Source organism: Triticum urartu, chromosome 6, assembly GCF_003073215.2.
Source record: "Triticum urartu cultivar G1812 chromosome 6, Tu2.1, whole genome shotgun sequence".
Lineage (NCBI taxonomy): Eukaryota > Viridiplantae > Streptophyta > Magnoliopsida > Poales > Poaceae > Triticum > Triticum urartu.
Genome location: NC_053027.1, coordinates 482373877 through 482386469, shown reverse-complemented (window position 1 = coordinate 482386469; position 12593 = coordinate 482373877).

Sequence of the window (12593 nt, the reverse complement as noted above, 5' to 3'; positions counted from 1 at the left end):
AAAAAGAGAGAGATGAGGCCGCCCTCTGGCCGAGTTCGCGAGCGAGCGCTCTTCCTGGTCTGACAAGGAGGTGATGCTATCCTCCGGCTTCCACGAGATCGAAGACATCGTTTATGGTGAGTCTCTTTGTTTTTTTTCTTTGAGCCGCCGACCTAGGTCGTGCCGACTCCTAGTTTTTGACTCGCTTTTCTGTTTCTTCGTGTCTTTTGCAGACTTCTTCCCTGGGCAGTCTCAGGCCGCTATCCAAGCCATCGAGGCCGATCGTGCAAGTCGGAGGGCGGAGGGCGCAGAGATCGCCGCTGATGCCCCCTGAACTCTCGATGAGCACATCTTGATTATCGAGGCTCGCCTCCGGCCGGCTCACCGGATGCTGCGCCGGCTTCAGCGCGTCGGCGCCCAGGTGATCTCCGCCCTTTGGCTGGATATGCAGGCTCCGCGCACCCCCAGTCTGACGGCCAACTGGTTGGAGGTCGCGGCTGGTCGCCTCGAGGCCTGGAAGGGCTCTTCGGCCCGGGCTGGAGCGCGCCGGGCCTTGGAGTTCGTCAAGGCGTGGCACTCGGGGCTGGATCTAGACCTGTTGGCCACGCTTCGGTCGGAGGCCCAGCCAGAGCTGGCGGCTGCGGAAGACGCCCTCGTCAAGAATGCTGTGGCGATCGCTGAGTACGCCGACACGAAGCATCTTCGTCCCCGAGCGGTCTGAAGACGGCGAGGAGGTCCCGCCGGAGTGGTTTGGGATGAACCCAGACTACGGCGAAGACTCGGCGGAGGTGATCGGCTCCAGCGTCGAGGAGGAGGACGAGGCGGAGGATGAGGGCGAGGCGGAGGCACCAGAAGACGGAGCAGACGGCCAGCCTCAGCCCGACCGCGCCTCCAGCAACGAGCCGCGTGCGACCGATCCGACTGCTGCCGGAGGCGATCAAGCCGAGACTAGCCGGCCGACCGCCCCGACGACTGACGCTGGCGCCTCCTCCGACCCCCCGACTCCGTCTGCCGCCTCCTAAGCTGCCGCTGTGTCTTTTGTTTTATCTGCTTCAGTAGTCTTTTGAAGAACTTGTTAATTCGCACAATTCCACCCGCGGGGTGTATTTTGAACCTCTATTCGACAATTCGGCCAAGGGCCTATGTTATATATATATATGTCTATCTTTTCTTGCTCATTGTTCTTTTGGCTGTTTTCCTTTGCCGCTTTCTCTAGTTGCCTGCCTTGCCAATCGGACAGCCGCTCTCGCAGACTGTTGCTGGATCAAGTGCTAGGCTACTTTGGGAAAGCAAGTACTTAGCCGATTTCAAGATTGTTTGAGCAAGTTGGATAGAAAACGACAATCCGACTGTCCGAGAGTCAGTTTGCGAGAAGGGCTTGGAAGCCGTCTTGAGCTATGTTTTATGCTTTGGGTCCTTAGCCATTTTTCATGCGAATGCCCATTCTACCTTACTGCTGCCCACCGTACAGTCGCTCTGCGAGCTGCGGCTTCTGGCAGGAGACGGCTTAGGCGTTTACACACTACTTGTCCGACTGCAGGAAGCATTTCATAGTGCAAGGCGGCAAGTCCCCGGGCCGACTTGTCGAGCCCGGTGCCAAGCGGCATGACAAAGAGTAACATACTTGTAGGCATAATTTTTATCATACAGACAAAAGAGGGCAGTCCCCGAGCTCGTCTCGGGGGGCCCGAAGTCTTGGTATTTTAATACAAAAGGTAGCGTGGTACATACTGCATCAACTGTAAAATCTTCGGAGAAGATTTGCATTCCATGGCCGCTCTGTCTCCTTGCCGGAGTCGTCCCTCTTGCGTGCTCGGGGCTTCTGAGCGTCGATCAGGTAGTAGGAATCGTTGCCTAGTACTTTGCTGATGATGAAAGGGCCTTCCCAAGGCGCGACAGCTTGTGCTGGCCGGCTGTTCGCTGGATCAGCCGGAGCACAAGGTCGCCTTCTTGGAAAGATCTTGGCCTGACCTTCCTGTTGTGGTATCGGCGCAGGCTCTGCTGGTAGATGCTGGACCGGCTGAGTGCCAACAGCCGGCCCTCTTCCAGCAGATCGACGCCGTCTTGTCGTGCTTCTTCTGCTTCCTCCTCGGTGTACATGGTGACTCGTGGGGAGTCGAACTCTATGTCCGTTGGGATGACGGCTTCGGCACCGTAGACGAGGAAGAAGGGCGTGAAGCCGGTTGACTTGTTTGGAGTCGTGCGCAGACTCCAGAGGACGGCTGGCAGCTCGTCGAGCCAGCAGCCAGCCGAGCGCTCCAGAGGCTCGATCAACCGAGGCTTGATGCCGGACAGGATGAGGCCGTTTGCTCGCTCCACTTGGCCGTTTGACTGCGGGTGGGCGACGGACGCTAGGTCCAGTCGGATGCCCTGTGTTGCGCAGAAACGGGCCAAGGCGCCTTTGGCAAAATTTGTGCCGTTGTCGGTGATGATGCTGTGTGGTATGCCGTACCGAATTGTGATATCGGTGATGAAGGTCACGGCAGTCGGACCGTTCAGTTTCTTAATTGGCTTCACTTCCACCCACTTGGTGAACTTGTCCACTGCGACAAGTAGGTGAGTTAGACCACCTCGTGCTGTCTTGAATGGTCCCACCATGTCTAGACCCCAAACTGCGAAAGGCCAAGCAATGGGGATGGTCTTGAGCGCGGAAGCCGGCTGGTGCGGCTTGGAGCTGAACTTCTGGCACCCTTTGCATTTTTGGACCAACTCCTTGGCCTCTTCCAAGGCAGTCGGCCAAAAGAAACCGTGCCGAAAAGCTTTGGCGACGAGTGCTCTTGAAGCCGCATGGTGGCCACATTCGCCTTGATGGATGTCTTTGAGGATCGCCTGGCCTTGCTCTGGCTCTACGCAGCGCTGGTAGACACCAGTGACGCTGCGCCTGACCAGCTCTCTGTTGATTATGGTATAGGCTGCTGCCCGGCGTTGTACTTGCCGAGCTGAGGTCTCATCAGTTGGTAGCTCTTTGTTCACCAGAAATTTGAGGATGGGCTGGGCCCATGAGGGTGCTGCTATTTCGTCGACTATCAGAACTGCGACTTGGACGAGGGCGGCTGGGCTGGGAGGCGGCGGGCTGGAGTCAACAACCGCTTGTTGGGCTGATGAAGTCCCCAGGCCGACTGGCTCGGTCCTTGGGCCGAGTTCTGGAATCTTCAAGTCCGTCACCGCAGTCCCCGGGCCGGGCTCGACTGTGGCAGCTTTGGAGTCGCCCGCCAAAGTCCCCGTTCCGACTGCCGGAACTCTGGAGTCGGGTCCGCCGTCTTCGGGAGGAGCCGGCACAAAGATGGAGTCTGATTCTGGTGAAGGCTTGACAGACGGCTTGAGGAGGCGTTGAAGGGCGACGCCAGATGGTATTGCTTGGCGGGTAGAGCCGATTCGTGCCAAGGCGTCTGCTTGGTCGTTGTCGTTTCTTGGCACATGGAGGAACTCGCACCCTTCGAAATACCCGCTGAGTTGCTGCACGAGGAAACGGTAGCTCGCCATGTTTGCGTCTTTGCGTCCCAGTCGCCAGAGTGACTGCTGGACCACTAAGTCCGAGTCGCCATAACACAAGATCCGGCGGATGCCAAGTTCTTTGGCAAGCCGGAGCCCGTGAATGAGCGCCTCGTACTCGGCCACGTTGTTGGAGGCGGCAAAATGGATTTGCAGTGCATATTTGAGCTTGTCGCCTTTGGGAGAGGTGAGGACGACGCCGGCTCCCAAGCCGGTGCGCATCTTGGAGCCGTCGAAGTGCATCCGCCAATGGGTGGAGTCAGGTGCTGGAGGCAGGTACTGGGTCTCGGCCCAGTCGACGAGGAAGTCGGCCAGTGCTTGTGATTTGATAGCGGTGCGGGGCTGGTAGTAGATGGTGTAAGGAGCCAGCTCTATGGCCCACTTGGCCACTCGACCAGAGGCATCTCGGCTACCGATGATCTCGGCAAGTGGAGCCGTGCAGACCACCGTGATTGGATGTCTTGAAAGTAAGGCTTCAATTTCTTGGCAGCAAAGTGCACGCCATAGCACATCTTCTGGTAGTGGGGGTAGTTCTGCTTGGAGGTCGACAGTACCTCGCTCAGGTAATATACTGGTCTCTGGACAGGTAGCGCCTTGCCTTCCTCCTTGCGCTCTACTACAATGACTGTGCTGACTACTCGGCTGGTGGCGGCGATGTACAGGAGCATAGGTTCCTTGGGAGTCGGAGCCGCCAGGACGGGTGGAGTAGTCAGCATCTTCTTCAACTGGTGGAAAGCTTCGTCCGCCTTATGGTTCCACTCGAAAAAAGTGGTCTTCTTCATGAGTTGGTATAAGGGGAGAGCTTTCTCGCCCAGCCGACTGATGAATCGGCTGATGGACGCCAAGCAGCCGGTGAACTTCTGCACATCCAGCAGTCGGCTAGGTACCTCCATTCTCTCGATGGCCTTGATTTTTACTGGGTTGCATTCTATGCCGCGTTCAGAGACCAGGAAACCTAGCAGCTGGCCGGCTGGTACTCCGAAGACACACTTCTCGGGGTTGAGCTTGATCTGGAACCGGCGCAGGTTCTCAAAGGTCTCCTTGAGGTCTTCCAGCAATGTTCCTCGCTTTTCCGTCTTCACCACCACGTCGTCCACGTAAACGTGGGCGTTCCTACCGAGCTGCTTGAGGAGGCACTTCTGCATGCAACTGAAAGGTGGCGCCGGCATTCCTCAAGCCGAACGTCATGGTGAGGTAGCAGAATGCTCCAAACGGCGTGATGAAGGCGGTCTTCAATCTATCAGCCGGGTTCAGCTTGATCTGGTGATATCCTGAGTACGCATCCAAGAAACTCAACAGCTCGCATCCGGCTGTGGAGTCTATCACCTGATCAATTCTCGGCAGAGCAAACGGGTCCTTGGGGCAGGCCTTGTTGAGGCTCGTGTAGTCAATACACATTCGCCATTGCTTGTTCTTCTTTAGCACCAGGACCGGATTTGCCAGCCACTCCGGGAAGAAAACTTCCATAATGAAGCCGGCTGCTAGGAGTCGGGCTATCTCTTCTCCGACAACTCTTCTCTTCTCTTCTGATAAGCGGCGCAGGGGCTGCCTGACCGGCTTTGCATCAGATCGGACGTGTAACTTGTGCTCGGCGAATTCCGTCGGCACACCTGGCATGTCTTTGGGAGACCATGCGAAGATGTCCCGATTCTCACGGAGGAAATCGACGAGCTCGCCTTCCTATTTGCTGTCGAGGTTTGCACCTACGACGGCGTACCTCTCTGGGTGCTCCGGATCCAAGGGTATCTTCTTTGTCTCTTTGGCCGGCTTGAACGAACCTTCGGCTTCCGACTCCTTCGGGTCGGGCGATATCTCCGGCTGCTTGCCGGCCATCGCCACACTTGCTCAAGGAGTCGCTTCTCGGCGCAATCACCAGGGACTCGGCCAGCCGACTGCTCTCGGCCGCGCAAGCGGACGACTTCCGGTAGTCGCCGGCCACAGTCAGAATTCCCCTGGAACTGGGCATCTTCATCTTGAGGTAGGCGTAGTGGGGGACCGCCATGAACTTGGCCAAGGCGGGCCGGCCAAGTAGCGCATGGTATGGGCTCTCAAGGTCCACCACCTCAAACCAAACAGACTCTCTTCGGAAGTGATCTTTGTCCCCAAAGAGGACGTCAATCAGGATCTTGCCGATTGGTGAGCAGGAAAGCCCAGGAACAATGCCGTGGAACACAGTCCGGCTGTTCTGAAGCTGTCTCTGCTTGATTCCTAACTTCTCCATGGTGTCCTTGTACAGGATGTTGATGCTGCTGCCCCCATCTATCAGAACTCGCGAGAAACGCGCGGCCCGTTTGTCCGTGGCAAAGGTGGCGTCCAGGACCAAGGCGTAGGAGCCCGGACTCGGCATCACTTCTGGGTGGTCAGCCCTGCTCCAGCTGATGGGCCTCTCTGACCAGTGCATGAACTCTGGCGTCTCTGAGGCTACCGCGTTCACCTCTTGTCGCTGCAGCCGCCTGCTGCGTCGATCGTCAGCCACACTGGTGAACACCACATAGGCTCCGTGCTCTTCAGGGTACTCGTCTTGTACTGCGCCGACTGGCCTGACTGCCGGCTGCTGGGGCGGAGGCGGAGGCGGCTGCCCAGCAGGCGGGGGTGGCAGGAGGCCGTCTCCCTTGGCGATCCTGGTGAGCCAGTGGCACTTCCGGGTGGTGTGATTGATGGCTTCGCGCCGCTGTGGAACTTGCAAGGTCCATCCAAGGTCTGCTCATAGGAGAAGGCCGGCAACCAGTTTGGCTTGCCGCCTTTCTGTCGCTTGGGCGGAGGCTGCTCTTCTGGCTGCTGGGCTTCGAACGGTCGCGACCTGCCGGCTGCTGGAAGCCGGCTGCGGGGCCTTGCGCTTTGGTCGCCCTGCTGTTGTCGCCGGCCGGCGTCTGCCGCTCGGAGTTCTTGGAGCCTGAGGAGCTACTTTGCCAGTCGTGCTGATTTGAATTTCCCTTCATGGAGGAGTCGGCCGTAGCGTACTTGTCCGCTATGATCAGCAGCTCGTCGAGGGTTTCTGGCTCGTCGCAGAGGAGCTTGTGCTTGAGGAGGGTGCCTTCTCGGCACCCGGCTGTGAAGTACTCGATGGCCTGCACCTCGTGCACGCCCTCGCAGGAGTTCCGGAGCTCAGCCCAACGCGTGAGGTAGTCGCGAGTCGACTCATCAGGACCTTGCACGCACAAGGGAGAGCTGGCGAGGCTTGGGAGGACGCTTGTACGTGCTGGTGAAGTTGCGGACGAATGCTTCGGTGAAGTCGACCCAGCTGTTGATGCTGCGGGGCTTTAGGCTGTTCAGCCATGTCCGGGCCGTGCCCTGGAGCATGAGCGGAACGTACTTTACGGCGACACGCTTGTTGCCGTTTGCTATGCTGACAGCCGTGGAGTAGTCGACTAGCCAGTCTTCCGGCTTCACGGAGCCGGTATACTTGGGCGTGTCTCTTGGGAGCGTGAACCCTCTGGGAAAGGGCTCGTCCCGAATGCGGGGCCCGAAACAAGGCGGACCCAGCTCGTCTTCTTCTTCCAGCGCCAGGGACCGGTGAAGTCGGTCGATCCGGTGGCGGGCGTCATTCTCTCCAACTCCCTCTCGGCGGCCAAGGCGGTCACCGAGAGTCGGATGGTCAACAGGCGGCGGGGAGACTCGCCTCTCCTTGCGGGGAGGGGGAGGCGGACAGTCGTCCCGTCGTTCCACTGCTCTCGGGCGGCCGTCTCGGTCGCGCTCTATGGTAATCCGAGTCCGACTGTGGCTGACAGCCGGCTCCTTGTCCTTCTTCCTCGGGCCAGTCGGCGTCCGAGACGTCGCGCCTTGATCTCGGTGCGGGTCGTCGTTTGGCCGCTGCGGCGCCTCCGTGCGGCAGCCGGCCTCGTTCTGCGCGGCGGCCGCGTCGAGGAGCCGCTGGACTCGCTCCATCATGAGGCGGCGCTCTTCGCCCTCGAAATTGTCCAGCTCATCCGCCTGCCTGGGCGGCTCGGATGTTCTCCGCTGGCGTGGCATACACGGGGCGGCTAGCCCCAAACAGGCTGGCGATGGCTATACCGCACTGCTAACCGCGCCAAGGCGGCTGGGCCCTGCCGGAGCCGGCGAGCCGCCAACAGCGCGATCCATCTCCCGCTGGTAAGCTTCTGACAAGCGTCTCATGCTGGCTAGCTTCTTCGCGCCTTCAACAAGCTGAAGGCGGCGCGCTTCTAACGTCTCTGCGTCAGCATCTTCTGGAATGGGCGCAGCTAGGTCTTGCAGCGCCGCGCCGAGTGAGTCGGGCGCCCTTCCACCAGGGAACTCGTCATGACTGATGACCAGCACCTCAGTGACGGTGCTCCGTCGCTCTCGCGTGGGGGAGAGGTTCGTCGTAGACCACCACGTTGGAGGGGAAAGCGTCGACCGACACGGTGTCGGAGTCGACCAGCATCGGGTCGGTGGAGCCTACGGACTCCAAGTCTACGGCAGGCTCGCCGGAAACGTGGAGTTGATCGAGGAGGCCCGCGAGGAGGTTTTCGGGGCCGCCTACGCCTGCGTCGGACGCAGGTTCGTCGGAGAGGCGGACCTCGCCGACAAGTTCGGCCAAGGAGCTGGCTGCGCAGGCGATCTCAACGCCGCGCAGCGCGTCGACGCAAACTTCGTCTGGCGTGCCTGGCTGGCTGCGCTCGCCAGGGAGGAAAAGGGTTCCCGTCCAGAACAGATCTCCGGACGGCGGTGCACCAGGCCCCACGGTGGGCGCCAAATGTCGGGGGTTTGGTGCGACATATGCCAACGGATGGCTTATCATGGTGGGGGCGAGTAGAACGTCGCCGGTGCCTGGAAATGGGATGAGGCGAAGACATGCACGCCGGCGAATCTTACCCAGCTTCGGGGCTCTCCGGGGAGATAATACCCCTACTGCTGCTCTGCGGGGTCTCCGCATGATCACTATGGTCAAGTGTTTACACGGTTGCTCCTTGAGCTGTGTATGGTGGTAGGAGAGGGCAAGGCTAGCTCTCTCCCTCTATCTGGTGAGGTATAGAACTACTGGGATCCAACCCTTTGCATGGGTGCCCTGGGGGGTTTATATAGGCCTACCCCCAGGGGTACAATGGTAATGTGACTGGGCGCGGGCCCAGCCGTCAGTGTCTCCGACCTCCGACTTCTCCGCCGACTGCTGGGGCCCGCCGACTGGTGGGCCCCGCCGACTGGTCTGGTACGGAGCCGACAGGCCGCGTCCGCCGCGGGCGGGTCTTGCCGGCTGCTGATTACTGTAGCCGTGCTCCTGATGATGCAAGCTTGGTCATGGGGTCGTGGCAACAGCCCCGCCGCCTGGCGGGCGATCACTGTGGCCACTCCCCATCTCTTCTTGATTAATGGCGCGTGGGCCCCGGGGGAGGGCTCGGCCGACTCCCCCGGGCCGACTCCCGTTGGGTCCGACTGGCGGTGCTCCCGCCGTCTCCCGAGGTCTCGCTGGCTGGTGGGCCCTGCTGCCTCCAGGCCGTACAGACAAGCCGTCGTGGGCGCAGGACCAGGTACAGTGGTGCTGATGTCAGGGCCGGCTGGGCAACAGTGCCACGCCGCGGGGAGATCTTCCCAAGTACGGCGCGCTGTAGCCATGCCTGCCCTTGGTAAGGGGCGGGGAGTGGGCTTCATTGTAGCCACGCCCCTGCCCCGTCCCCCTCGATGAGGTCACGGTTTGTTGGAGTCGCCGGCCGACTCCCCAAAGCCGGCTTCTCTGGAAGTCGTCCCTGGGACTCGGCCGTGAGCGGGCAGTCGGCCGCCTTGCCGTAGACTCCCCAGGAGGCGGCTCTTCGCCCTGTGGTCTTGAGGGGCGCAGCCTGCCCCGATGTCTTGAAAGGTCGTGGGGCTCGGGTTGGCCTACCCGTGGCCCATTACTCCAACAAAACAAGAGCTTGAGAACTTGAGATCGGCTCATGAAGGTCTTCAAAAGGAGAACAGGTCACTCCGTGCTCAATAGATCAGTTCAGCTCAGGAAGACATTGAGCCACCATGTTTAAAATGTCTTGAGCATGATAATACTGCTTCTGTTGCTGGATGTTCTACTGCTACTACTGTTGCTATGTCTTCAACTGCTGATGTGGAGACTAACCCCTCTTCTGAGGATACCACTACTATTTCTGATGAGAATGCCAGGTTGAAGACATTGCTTGAAACAGGGATGTACAAAAGCCTCAAAGGGCATTATACACTGTTTGATGTCCTCAAGAAACAGATTCTGAACCGAAACCCTAGGAAAGAGGGTGTTGGGTTTCAGAGGAAAATGAATGTTGATGGTTCCTACTGGAAGCCTGAGCAAGTACCCCAAAACCACATGGGTTGCTCCAAAGGGACTGAGGGAGTCCTGGATTAGGGGGTCTCCGGACAGCGGGACTATCTCTATTGGCCGGACTGTTGGACTATGAAGATACAAGATTGAAGACTTCGTCTCGTGTCCGGATGGGACTCTACTTGGCGTGGAACGCAAGCTAGGCAATACGGATATGGATATCTCCTCCTTTGTAACCGACCCTGTGTAACCCTAACCCTCTCCGGTGTCTATATAAACCGAAGGGTTTTAGTCCGTAGGACAACAACCATAACATACAATCATACCATAGGCTAGCTTGTAGGGTTTAGCCTCTCCGATCTCGTGGTAGATCTACTCTTGTACTACCCATATCATCAATATCAATCAAGCAGGACGTAGGGTTTTACCTCCATCAAGAGGGCCCGAACCTGGGTAAAACATCGTGTCCCCTGCCTCCTGTTACCATCTGCCTTAGACGCACAGTTCGGGACCCCCTACCCGAGATCCGCCAGTTTTGACACCGACATTGGTGCTTTCATTGAGAGTTCCTCTGTGTCGTCGCCGTTAGGCTTGATGGCTCCTACTATCATCGATAGAGATGCGGTCCAGGGCAAGACTTTTCTCCCCAGATAGATCTTCGTATTCGGCGGCTTTGCACTGCAGGCTAATTCGCTTGGCCATCTGGAGCAGATTGAAAGCTACGCCCCTGGCTACCAGGTCAGATTTGGAAGTTTGAACTACACAGCCGACATCCGCGGAGAATTGATCTTTGACGGATTCGAGCCACAGCCGGGCACGCCGCACTGTCATGACGGGTATGACCTAGCTCTGCCGCCGAACAGTACCCCAGAGGCCGCGCCCGCATCAGCTCCGACCCTTAGCTCGGAGCCAACTGCGCCAATCGAGGACGGGTGGCTAGACACCGCCTCAGGGGCTGCAGTCTCAACGGCGATCGAGCCGAACACCAGCCTAATCATCTGCAAAGCCCGTGACTCCAAGGTGCCGGACTCTTTTCTGGACTCCGAACCGCCCGCGCCCCTGCCAATCAAATCCGATTGGGCCGCCGATCATGGAATTCACCGCCGCGGATATCTTTCAGCACTCGCCCTTCGGCGACATTCTGAATTCACTAAGGTCTCTCTCTTTGTCAGGAGAGCCCTGGCCGGAATATGGCCAACAGGATTGGGATGCGGACGACGAAGAAATTCGACGCCCACCCACCACCCACTTCGTAGCCACTGTCGATGATTTAATCGACATGCTCGACTTCGACTCCGAAGACATCGACGGTATGGACGACGATGTAGGAGACGAACATGAACCAGCGCCTATAGGGCACTGGAAAGCCACCTCGTCATATGACATATACATGGTGGATACACCCAACGAAGGCAATGGCGACGAGATAGCGGAGGATGACCCCTCCAAGAAGCAACCCAAGCGCCGACGTCAGCGGCGCCGCTCTAAGTCCCGCCAAAGCAAAAGTGGTGATACCGGCACAGGAGATAATAACACTCCGGATAGTGCCGAAGACAACAACAATCCCCTCCAGCAAGATTTAGAGCAGGAGGATGGAGGAGCCAGCTCTCCTGAGAGAGCGGCAGACGGAGAGGAGGAGGATGACAATTACATGCCCCCCTCCGAAGACGAGGCAAGCCTCGGCGACGTGATGAATTCGCCATACCAGAGGATCCCGTCGAACAAGAGCGCTTCAAGCGCCGGCTTATGGCCACGGCAAATAGCCTGAAGAAAAAGCAGCAGCAGCTTCAAGCTGATCAAGATCTGCTAGCTGACAGATGGACTGAAGTCCTCGCGGCCGAGGAATATAAACTCGAGCGCCCCTCCAAGAATTACCCAAAGTGCAGGTTACTACCCCGACTGGAGGAAGAAGCGTATGATACGGCTGATCGGCCACCTCGTGGCCGCGATAGAGAGGCATTCCAGCCAAAAGCTCAGCCTCCACCCCGACGCCATTCAAATAAAAAGGCATGGGGAGATACGCCAGACCTGCGAGACATATTGGAGGACAAAGCAAAGCATGCAAGATCGATCTACGGATCACGACGCGCACCACTCTGCGAGACGATAAACGTCACGCCGGATACAGTAAAAGCAAATCCGGCCGGGCCGAACACAGCGGGCAAGACCCATTCGAGCTGCGTCGCGATATAGCCCAATACAGAGGCGCCGCACACCCCTTATGCTTCACAGACGAAGTAATGGAACATCAATTCCCAGAAGGTTTCAAACCTGTAAATATTGAATCATACGACGGCACAACAGATCCCGCAGTATGGATTGAGGATTTCCTCCTCCACATCCACATGGCCGCGGTGATGACTTACACGCCATCAAATACCTCCCACTAAAGCTCAAAGGACCAGCGCGGCATTGGCTTAACAGCTTGCCAGCGGACTCCATTAGCTGTTGGGAAGATCTGGAAGCCGCATTCCTCGACAACTTTCAGGGCACTTATGTGCGACCACCAGACGCCGATGACTTGAGCCACATAATTCAGCAGCCAGAAGAGTCGGCCAGGCAATTCTGGACTCGGTTCCTTACAAAGAAAAATCAAATCGTCGACTGTCCGGATGCGGAGGCCTTAGCGGCTTTCAAACACAACATCCGAGACGAGTGGCTAGCCCGCACCTTGGTCAGGAAAAGCCGAAATCTATGGCAGCTCTCACGACGCTCATGACCCGCTTTTGTGCGGGAGAAGACAGCTGGCTGGCTCGCAGTAATAACATATCAAAGAACCATGGTACCTCAGATACCAAGGACGGCAATAGCAGGTCACGTCGCAACAAACATAAGCGCCGCATTAACAGCGAAAATACTGAGGATACGGCAGTCAATGCCGGATTCAAAGGCTCTAAACCCG